This window comes from Gossypium raimondii, chromosome 8, assembly GCF_025698545.1.
Source record: "Gossypium raimondii isolate GPD5lz chromosome 8, ASM2569854v1, whole genome shotgun sequence".
Taxonomy (NCBI): domain Eukaryota; kingdom Viridiplantae; phylum Streptophyta; class Magnoliopsida; order Malvales; family Malvaceae; genus Gossypium; species Gossypium raimondii.
The window spans coordinates 8817735-8827494 of record NC_068572.1 but is presented as its reverse complement, the minus strand read 5'-3'; positions in this window follow the sequence as shown (position 1 = coordinate 8827494).

Here is a 9760-nt window from a genome sequence, read left to right as displayed (position 1 = left end):
TGTTAAGTGTAAATTCCCGGTTGAACTTAGGAATAGAAGTGGATACAAGTGACATGTCACTAGACCGGTGTTACAGTGTTACAGTGAGTCCTGGGTGCTGGGTGATCTAGCATGTGTTGCAGACACCTGACAGCTTGTATGAGCAGGCCCGTGGACATTTCCAGGGTTATTGATCAGAGGTAACTTCGGCTACAATTCAGTGGTAGCTACGGCTACATGTCAGTGGTAGCTTCAACTACATTTCAGTGGTAGCTACGGCTACATATCAGTGGTAGCTTCGGCTACATATCAGTGTGGCACTTATGTGCTAATTCTCTACGTATCCATGTATATTCCTAGTGTTCAACGGGATTAATAATGAGTTAAAGTGAATATGAAATGAAGTGTATGTGTAGGTACAATTGAAAGAATGAGCATATGTGATTAAAGTTAAGTGTATAAATGCATGTGCAAGTGAATTGGTAAGATTATGTATGTGTAAGTGATTGAAATTGCTAAGAAATGTTTGATTAGTTATATGAGAGAAATGTTAATTGTTAAATGAGTATTTATAGTTTACATGTAACTTACTAAGCTATTAGTAGCTTACAGCTTTCTTCCTTTCCTTTGTTTTATAGTGTTTTGAGCTTGCTCGAATTGGGGATCGTCGGAGCTCGTATCACACTATCACAGCCATCTCAGTATTATGTGTTTTCAAAATGTTTAAATTTATGGCATGTATAGAGTCTTAATCATTTTGAGTATGTTCAAATGATATGGCTAAGATTAGCTATTGAAATGGTTAGTAAAGAATATGTTTTGGTGTTATGTATGTTTAAATGGTAACTAATACAAAGAAGCAGTTTTTAGACAGCAGCAATGACGTGAATTTGAAAAATCACCAAAATAGTATAAATGGAATTAGAGAGTGAATGAGATATAGAATTAAATCTTATCAAGTCTATTTTTACATAAATGAAACGGTGTAGGCAAAGGAATTTTATATTTTGAGATATTTGAATTTTAGCGAGACAGGGTCAGAATGGTTTTTAAAGTCCCCTGTTCTGACTTTGGAAAATCATTATAAATTGTACAGAAAGAATTATGGGTCATAATTTATATGTCTAGATTTCTTAGTGAGTCTATTTTCAAAAGATACAAATGATAACATTATATGAATTCTGTACAATGAGATAATTGATTTTTAGCGCCAAGAGGGCAGAACTGTCGAGCTGTGAAACAGGGGAGATTTTAATGAATAAACTGTACTAATTGGCTAAGTCAAAAATTCTGAAAATTTTATGGAAATAAGGTATATGAGTCTATTTTTAGGTAAAATTTACAGATTTAAATTTTGAGTTTCGTAACTCGAGTTATAATTAAATTAGTGGCAGTCGCGCAGGTGGACAGTTTTGTTGTGAACAGTGAAATTAATTCTAAAAGCAAGTTTTTTATGCTCCGAACTAGTAAGTTAAGTCAGATAACGCCTCGTGCTCGAATCCAGCAACGGTATTGGGTAAGGGGTGTTACAGCGACCATATGATAATTGGTTGGTATTCCACTCCCGACATATCAACATGTGGAATAATTGGTATGATTTCTTACCTACTCGCGAATCTATTATCGTTCTGAAGTTAGCATGTGATTCGAAGTACATGTCATGGTTTAGGATACATGGCAAACCATATTTGTACGAAGAAGAGGCAAGGCATTGGTATCCCCATACATGTAGACCACGATGGCCCCCTTTGAATCCAATGGCTAGTGAAGCAGGTCCATTATCAACGCCCACGAAAGAACCGGCACTGACGGTCGCAGAATCGATGACTACACCACCCACCAATTAGTATGTATCATCTTATTCTGTTGTGTATTCTAACCCTATAATCTCCACACAAGTACCATATATTGCACCACATTTTTCTGCTTCTAGTCCTATGTCAAATTGGAGTGTAATACATCCGTCCTTGATGTATTACACACCTATGCCATCGGCACCTCCAATGATGACAACACTGACAACAATGTATAGGTCGTCTATGTTTTAGGCACCGACGGAGAGTACACTCGTTATCCCATCAGTGTATGGGACTTAACATAGTTATGCTTATTTGCTGTTTGTGGCGCAAACACCTCTGGGATCTTTGTTTTACCAAGCTGGGTCATCTTTCCAACCACCATTTCTAGACTGGATAATGCATGATGGCAACTAAGAATGCAAGGATTGCAATTGATGAAGGTGAAGAAGAGGAGCTACTAAGACCACAACCCCGCCCGAGGGTTGAACCAAGAAGGAATCTAGCGCGCAACCGTCAAGCACCAAGAAGGAATCTAGCACGCAACCGTCAACCACCTCGATGTGGCACAAATTCTGATCGACATTTGGATTGATTAATTTTATCATTATATCAAATTTTTATATTTTTTTTATGAATTTTTATTATTAGTTTTAGAGGAATATTGTTATCATTTAACAAAATTAAAGTTGATATTTGTTATTATTTCACAAAATTGAAGTTGTAATTTGTTACCATTTCACAAAATGAAAGCTGATATTTGTTATCATTTCACAGAACCACGCGTTTACATATTACAATGGAATTGATATTTTTTTCTAGTTTGCATCTTCCTCGGTTGGTTTGACCTGTCCCGAATATCCATATTGTCGCATAGAGTCGACGTCGGTCGACCTTTTAGTTTGTGACGCAATACCTATCAAATAACAACTTAAACAGAGCGCTCGATACAGGCGGCCACATACAATTAGTGTAAATATAAATATTTTAAATATCGAGTATTTGTCAAGTTTAAGTGGATCGAGTTCTATCATAACTTCAATTTCTTAAAGCATTCAAGTGTTTCGATCTTGTTTAAACCATTCAAGACAATCCTTCCCTTTAAGCAATTTTTCGAACTTTCCAAGTCTCAGGAAATCGCATCTGATGGGTTGCTTAAACTCCAAAATGCTTTCTTAGTTAAAGGGCTCAAAGTAAATCTGATAAGTTTTAGTCAATTATATGATTAAGGCTACAAGGTAAACTACTCAAAAGGAGGTTGCAAAGTTAGCAATGCTAATGGAAAATGTGTCAAGAGGGGTGCAAGATCTTTCGATAATTGTTACAGACTGGTAAGAAATGAAACATTCAAGAAGGCATATGTTGGAGACTTAAAGTTATGGAATCAAAGGTTGGGTCACATCAATTACAAAAGCCTACAGAGACTAGTTAGACATGGGGCAAATCGAGGTCTCCCAAAGCTTATAGGATCTGTCACAAGTCCTTACAGGAGTTGTATTAAGAATAAACAACATCAAATTTCCTATCCCATTTTAAGGCAGGTTGTCACAACAAGGCCTTTAACGCTTTTACACATGGACTTGATAGGGCCTATGCAAAATGAAAGCCTTGGTGAAAAGAGGCATTTTTTCATTTGTTTTGATGACTTTTCTCGTTTCACTTGATTTTTTTAAAAGAAAAGAATGAAACCTTTGATACCTTAAAGAGATTATGCCTCAAACTCATTAATGAAAAAGAAAAACAGTTTGGTAAGATTATTCACATTAGAAGTGTTCATGGTCAGGAGTTTGAAAACCATGAATTTTCTAACTTTTGTGATCTTGAAGGAATAGTTCATGAATTCTTAACCCCCAAAACACCTCAATAAAATAAGGTTGTGGAACGGAAGAACAAGACTTTAAATGAAATGGCACGAGTTATGTTAAATTCAAAATATCTTTCACACAAGCTATGGGCAGAAGATATTAACACAACTTGTTTTGTCTCTAATCGAGTAATCCTAAGGCCACACTCCAAGATGAAACCTTATGAAATTTGGAGGGGTAGAAAGCCTATGGTGGCTTACTTTCGAACCTTTGGCAGTCCATGCTATATACTCAAGGATCGTGATCCTAAAGGAAAGTTCGATACAAGAAGTAATGATGGGATCCTTGTTGGCTACTCCACAAAAAAACTGTGTGTACAAGGTATACAACATTAGAACCTAAACCATTATGAAATCTATTAAAGTAATTATGGATGACTTTCCAGGTGATAACAAAAATTGAAAAAGAAGCATCAGATGAACTTCTTGTCCAAATAGATATTCAGAAAATTGTCCGTATAAATGGTTAGATAGGTGTCAATACAACAGACTAGATAGATGATGAAACAAAGTTTGAATAGTTTAGTGATGATTCAGAACTGATGCCTTTTAGCATGAATTATAAGAAACCATCCACCAAAGGATCTGATTAGAAGAATGAATGAAGGGAGAAGAATAAGGAGAAAGCAAATTAACTTTCAATACATGATCAAAACAAGCTACTGTGTCAACTGGTGAACCTAAGATAGTTGAGCAGGCATTGCAAGATGAACACTGGTTGAATACTATGCAAGATGAGTTGCAACAATTTGTTCAAAACGATGTTTGGACATTGGTTCCTCGACCTGGAGGATGCAATGTGATAGGAACCAATCGAATATTGAAAATAAGAATGATAAACATGGAAATATAACTAAAAAAAATGCTCGATTGGCAGCACAAGGCTACACTTAGGTGGAATGTGTGGATTTTGATGAAACCTTTGCCCTATTAGCCATGATAGAAAATGATTATAAAAAATCTATCATTATTTAAAAAATAAATAAGAGTTATTAAAACTAATAAAAATTATTAAATGCAACATTCAGAATGAATCTGGACAAATGATTGTCCAGGTTAGAACAAAGTTATTAACTAATTATAAAAACTATTGAAAAATGTATAAAATTATTAGATTTTTAATAATTTCCTTTAGTTTTCAAATAAATTTATATAAATATTTTAAAATATTTTTAAAAGTGGTTTATTTTAAATATTTTTTATTCTTTTAAATATTTACTGATGTGGTAAAATGACATTTCAACAGGAGATACACGTGACACACCATGTGTTGTTGTCTAGTTGTTCCATTAGCCATGTCATAACTTAATAATAGAAATGGATAAAACTTTTAATAAAAGGACTGACTTGCTCTTTGATCTATATATAGGGGCTAATTTGCCCATTTTTTGAGTAGAGGGGGTAAAATGCAATTCAACTCCTAGTACAAGGGCTTCAATGGTAATTTCACTTAATCCTACTTATCATTTAATCTCACACCAGTTGCATATAATAATTTTAAAAAATCGAAATTACCACTTAACAATACAAATGGACAGAATCTTCCGAAATCTCAAAAACATAAAAATTTCAAGAAACGAATTTAAAATCACTTACCAATTGAGAGATTAAAATTGAAAGGCTTTGAAACTCTATTCTTTCTTCAACAACCAGAAAAGATAAAGAAGATGCTAAAATTTTCTTTTATTTTTATCTTATATACTTAGATTAATAGCTAATTAATATTAATTAACCCAATTAAACCTTAATTAATCAAACATTAAGCATCATTAAGCAAATATAAGTGGAAGATGACATCATCTTCCACTATTCACTAATAGAAATTGGCTCAATTGTTTAATTGGTCTCTTAGCTAATTAAAATCTATGGCGATTAAACTTTTAGCGCTTTTACGATTTAATTCTTGTACATTAATTAATTGTCAATTCATCAAAATTATTAGACTAAACTTTAATTTACCATTATATTAACATCGTAAATATTAAAATAATAATATTTACGGACTTAATCATTGAAAATGAGATTTTAAAATCAGCATTTTAACACCACTAAAGAATGGGTTGTTACAAAAAAGTATAAATAAATTAGAAATAAAAAAAGAAAAACATATTTATTAAAAAAATATCAAAAAAAAGGTAAAATATATCAAAGATTCAAAAAGTTTGAGAGGTGAACTTGGACATCCCCATAGGATATGGAATTGACAAAGTTATCTCATTTGGTTTAGTTCAGCTCGTATTTTCAATTAGTGGACTAGATTTTTTGAGGCTTTATTCGTTTGACCAACGCACTTTGACTACTCAAGTTTGGAAGTTATTAATGACATCTCAAAGTTGACAAATATAAGGCGAGAAAAAAACTTTTCTAGGTTTTTCATTTCACGAGAGATTTCATATTGCATTGTTTTCTCTACTCGAATATTAGATCTATATATTTTTAAAAATAAGAAAAGATTCATAATAATTTTTTGTGATAGTTTAAAAATTGTTGATTTTTTAGAGGAAGTTAATTAAATAAATAATATATTTATCTTAAATATGACACTTAGATAGTTGGGTTTAAACCAACTTAATTTTTACCACATCCACGAAGGTGACATTAGTTTAAAATGAGCACAATATCAATAATGTTAAATACTCTTCTTGTTCAATGGGTTCTAGAAATACGTTAAGTAATATTAAAAATAAATTTTTAAAATATTTTCCTTGTTTTTAGAAAGTTTTAGAATTAGAATTATGTAATACCCCAAAATTTTGTTTTCTAGGAAATGAAAAGTATTTTAAAGGTGAATTAAGTATTTGGAAAAAAATTATGAATAATGAAATTTAGTAAGGATTAAATTGCAAATTTTAAAAGTTGAAGGATTAAAAGTGTAAGTTTACCATTTTGAGTAAAAGGAGAGAAAATTTAAGAAATATTATAAACAAAAAATAGATAAAAGATGGATATGAGAATATGAGTATTTCTATTACATTCTATACTTTTTCATCATACTTACAAGTAGTATACTCCACTATATATATCTAAGGAGATTAGACTTTTCATATTCTAACACATAAATAAGAAAAAGGGGTTATAAGGAGATGAAAGGTTTAAAGAAGATGAAAGGTTTAAGGTTAAAGTTGAAAGGTGGAAAGTCAAGAGAGATGAAAGATGAAAGGTTGAACATCCATTAAATAACATTCATAACACTCAACCTTGGATGTTCATTGTATAAAGGATAAGCTTTATTAAAAACCTTACTAGGAAAAACCTGTGGGACAAAAACCTAGTGAAGGGAAAAAAATACATAATCTTTTGATACATAGTATGTCACAACCTTAAAAGAAAATGTAGTGTGAATTTACTGCCCTTCATGTAAGCATCACTTAAGATCTTTAAAACGACGCAATTCAATGTTGAAAATTAACTTTTCAAATGTAGCAATAGGGAGCGCCTTAGTAAAAAGATATGTCAAATTCTCACTTAAACGAATCTGTTGAACATTTATATCTCCATTCTTTTGTAGATCATGAGTGAAGAAAAATTTTGGTGATATATGTTTTTTTTTCTATCACCCTTAATATATCATTCCTTAAGTTGTGTAATTCAAACTATATAATCTTTATATAAAACTATTGGAGATTTTTTTTAAGAGCATAAACCACAAATTTTTTTGTATGTGATGAATTACAGACCTTAGCTACACACATTCACAACTAGCCTCATGGATTGCCAAAATCTCAGCATGATTTGAAGAAGTAGCAGCAATTGTTTGTTTCATAGAACTCCAAGACATTGCAATACCACCATATGTGAAAATATAAACAATTTGTGATCGAGCATTGTGAGGATCAGATAAGTACCATGCATCTGCAAAACCAACCAATTCTATTTTGGGTAGGTGAGGGAAAAGCAAACTCATATCTCTTGTACCTTTAAGATAACGAAAAACATGCTTAACCCCATTTCAATGTCTTCGGGTTGGACAAGAGTTAAATCTTGCTAATAAGTTGATAGCAAATGATATATTAGGTCGTGTATTACTAGAAAGATACATCAATGCACTAATAGCACTTAAATATGGTACTTTAGGACCAAAAAATATCTTCATCATTTTCCCGATGATGGAAATGGACTTTTTTTACATCAAATGGCCTAACAACCATTGAGGTGTTCAATGGATGTGCATTATGCATGTAAAATCTTCTTAGCACTTTTTCTATATATGTTGTTTGATGCACAATTATTCCATTATTTAGGTGCTCAATTTGTAACCCTAGACAAAATCTTGTCTTTCCAAGGTCTTTCATTTTAAATTATTTTTTTGAGCACTCAATTGTTACTAAAATCTCTTCAAGAGTCCCATTGATATTTAAATCATCAACATACACAACAATTATAACAAATCCTGATCCAAACTTCTTTATAAAAATGCATGGGGAAATGGGATCATTCTTATAGCCTTCCCTCAATAAGTATTCACTAAGGCGATTATACCACATGCGCCTAGATTGTGTCAATCCATAAAGGGATCTATTTAATTTGATTGAGTAATGTTCTTGAAAACATAAATTAGTTGTTTCTGGTAGTTTAAAACCTTCTAGGAGTTTCATGTAAATGTTATTATCAAGTGAGTCATATAAATAGGCTATAACTACATCCATTAGGCGTAAATCAAGCCCTTTTCTTATTGCCAGACTAATCAAGAATCTAAAAGTAGTTGCATCCACCACAAGAGAGAATGTCTCTTCATAATCAATACCAAGTCTTTGTGAAAATCCTTGTGCAACCAAACACGCTTTATATCTCACAATTTCTCCTTTTCATTTCCCTTTCTCACAAAAACCCATTTATATCTAACAGGTTTTACACATTTAGATGTATGAACTACATGTCCAAATACATCTCTCTTCGTAAGATATTTTAACTCCGCCTGAATTGTTTTTTTCCATTTTGGCCAATCATCTTTTTGTCTATATTCTTCAATTAACATTGGTTCATGATCTACATTGTCATTCAAAATATCTAGTGCTACATTGCATGCAAATATGTCATCAACATTGATTTGATTTCGGTTCCAATTAATTCTTGAGATGACATAATTTGTTGAAATCTCTTCATTATTGTGTACTTGAGATTTTTCTTGAACTTCAATCATGTCTAAAATCTCTTTAGGAGATCCTTTTAAAGCCATTGCTTCCTCGATCTGACCATCATCTATTTTTTCTCCTTTTTTTGAGGATTATTATCTGGAACTGACTGGTCTAACACGCTTCAAGCATGCTTTAGACTTACTAGCAACTAGATTTTGTCCTTCAGGGACATCAATTTTAATTAGAGCATTTACAGTTGGTATATGTGATTCTATCACTCTTTTTGGATCAATAAATGCGTCTGGCAATTGATTTGCTAAAATTTGTAAATGAATTATCCTCTGAACCTCCAACTCACATTGTTGCGTATGATGATCAATATGTGATAATGATAATTCATTCCAATCTATTTTTTTTCCAGCTGTTTATTTTCTTCCCTCTAACTTTAGGAAAACTAACTCATTAAAATGACAGTCAGCGAATCGAGTCGTAAATAAATTCCCCATTAATGGCTCGAGATATTTAATTATTGATGGAGATTCATATCCAACATATATTCCTAACCTCCTTTGAGGACCTATTTTAGAATGTTTAGTGGAGCAATCGGAACATATATAGCACATCCAAAAGTTCTCAGATGGGAAATATTTGGTTCTTGAACAAAAACCATTTGAAACGGGGAGAACTTATGATAACTTGTTGGTCTGACTCGAATTATTGATGTTGCATGTCGTATGGCATGCCCTCAAGCAGAAATTAGAAGTTTTGACTTCATAAGTAATGGTCTTGCAATCAATTGAAGATGTTTGATTAATGATTTAGCAAGATTGTTTTGTGTATGAATTTGTGCTACAAGATGTTCAACACTTATTCCAACAGACATACAAAAATCATTGAAAGCTTAGGAATTAAATTCACCAGCATTGTCAAGACGAATTGTCTTGATAGGGAAATCTAGAAAATATGCTCGTAATTTGATCAACTGAGCAAGTAACCTTGCAAATGCCATGTTTCGAGTTGATAACAAGGATACATGCGATCATCTA